We start from the raw sequence: 2,404 nt of genomic DNA on the forward strand, positions 1-2,404 counted from the left end.
GGAAGGCAGCCCCGTGGAGCCGCCTTTCCCATCCCTCGCCGGGTGCTTTGGCTCGTACCTGGAAAGGGTTGAGAGGAGAGGAGAAGGCGTGCGACTGACGCCAGTCTGTATCGGCCCCGGCGTTCGCCTCCCGCGGCCAGCACAGGCACCCGGCACCCCGTGGGAACGATGGCAGGGACTAAAATCAAACCTCACCAGCGCGGGCGGCTTCCCGGGGAGATTCACGGGAGTTTTGTTCGCTGGAAAGCCCATCCCCAATTTACTCTTCCCTTAAACTGAAACCGAAGAAAAAGACATTGACTGTGCTCCCTGCAGGTGAAGTGACCCGAGAGAACGGTGCGAGAGTCTCGGAAATACAGCTCAAACCTGAGGTTTCCCGTCGGGAAGCTGCCTTGAGTTCAGGGTGCGGGTGCCTCCGCGGTTGGTGTGTGTAGGGCGCGCTCCGTGCTTGCAGGTCCCGCCTGACGCTGCCCAACACCTTCCTTCAGCCCTGCGGTTCACACCCCTTTGCAGCTCCAGGTTGGTGCCAGTAACCGTCTGTGGCTGTTGGGGGTCCAGGAGGGGAAGGGGCTCATCTTGCAGATATTTCTATTGTATAGAGCAGCTTATTTCTACAAGGAAAAAAAACCCAACCATTTTTAAACTCCAACAAAGTATACAGTAGTTTCAGTTCCGGTTTTTGTGACCTTTTTCAGGGATCATTTCAGTGCATTTCTGTATAAAATGAAAACTTAAGGAAAAAAAGGATTTTGAAGTATAAAAAACCCGCATCTTCTGTACATAGGCAAAGTCAAGAATCTTCTCTTCGAACACTGTTTCTTGTAGAAACATGTTGAAATTTTTTTGCTGATTTCTTTGTACTTCAAGAGCATGTAAATAATTTATTAAAAGTGACTATTGTAATTTGGAGTTCTTTTTAAACAGATTCCAGCTCTAAATCATGTCGAGGAGACGGCAAGGAAGAAGGACGGAGTATAGCAAAGGAGCTGGTGGCATTTACAGCTTGTGTCAAGCTTTGTATAATGTAAATTCTGTATAAATATGGGTTTTTGTCAAATAAATAGATGGGATTAGAAGCATTAAGAAACTGAAGACAAAAATTTGCCAAGTCAAGGCTGCTTCTTTCCCCCCCCCCCTTCAGTCTGAAACCTAATGTGCAAAATCTATTTATTTCAAGCGAGGAAATGTGTACAGTCTAATAGACACCCCAAACTGTATTTAAGCGCGTTTGCAACTGGATCTTTTCAATTTAATATTTGTTTTGGGGGGGGTTTATGAGTTTCCTCCTTAATTGCCACTGTAGTATTTGTCCAAGTGAAAAGAAACAGGTCGTGACGGACACTGTAAAGCAAACGGGCAGTTTTAGAAGCGAAAAGGAAGAACACCCGGCTCCCCATCCTTGCGGTTTCCCGTTCTGTCAACAGGTTGTTTTAATTCGCAGCGTGAAGGTCAAGGGCCTCCTTTAAAAGGAGGTGGCTGAAGTGGTTTGCAATAAATAAATAAATAACACCACCTTAATTTTTTTTTTTTTATGTTCCTTAAAAAAAAAACCAAACCAACTCTGCTTTGAAGATCTAGGATTTCTGCTTTTTCTTTCGTTAAGCAAATTTATAAATTTAGGGATGTTTTGTGCATATAGGATCTGTCACCAGTATGTACCTTGTTTTGAAGAAAGTGTTTTTGTTGTGGATGTGTCATGCTGTATATATTTGTTCATATTTTTGTGAATTGAATACTATGTACCATTGTATTATAGTAACTTTTATAAAGCAAACCATAAATATACTGACTTTTCTTACAGAAAAATTACGTTGTGCTTCATGTCTAGCCAGGGCAGCTGTTTGCTCTCAGACCGTGCTGGGAACCCGGCATTCCCAAGAAGTGGTTGCCAGTGAGGTTTACTGAGAACGCGAACTCTGGCGAGCAGGAGGTGGCTTTAAGCAACGTGATAGTGCATGAAAGGAATGGGTGAGTGAGTGACGTTGGTAAACTTAGAGCTTGCTTAGTGTTTGGGATCCTCACAGCCCCCGGGAGCTGGAGCCTCACGGGTGCCTGGGCAGGTGAGGGGTCCCTTCTGCAGCCCTTGCCCTGGGTTTTCCTGAGTTCACTTCTTTAACATCGTGGAGATGAAACCCCTTAACCTACGAAGTGGGGTGTCGGTGCGGGTGGTGCTCTAAGGCCGTTGGGGCCAAAGACCCTTCGGTGTCTCTGTTTGACACCAGTTTATTCAAATCTGAACTGAGTTCTGTACCCACTGGTTTACAGGAGTGGGGGGAGGCGCAGTGGGTGAAAGCACAGCCTGGAGCTGGCCGTGTGCCCCCCGCCCCCCCTCACTGGGGGCTGCCGCTGCCATGAATGGGCTGGTCAGGGTGGCTGCTCCGAGCTTTGGGAGAAGAGATACCCG

Source organism: Eurypyga helias, unplaced genomic scaffold (assembly GCF_000690775.1).
Source record: "Eurypyga helias isolate BGI_N326 unplaced genomic scaffold, ASM69077v1 scaffold22604, whole genome shotgun sequence".
NCBI classification, from domain to species: domain Eukaryota; kingdom Metazoa; phylum Chordata; class Aves; order Eurypygiformes; family Eurypygidae; genus Eurypyga; species Eurypyga helias.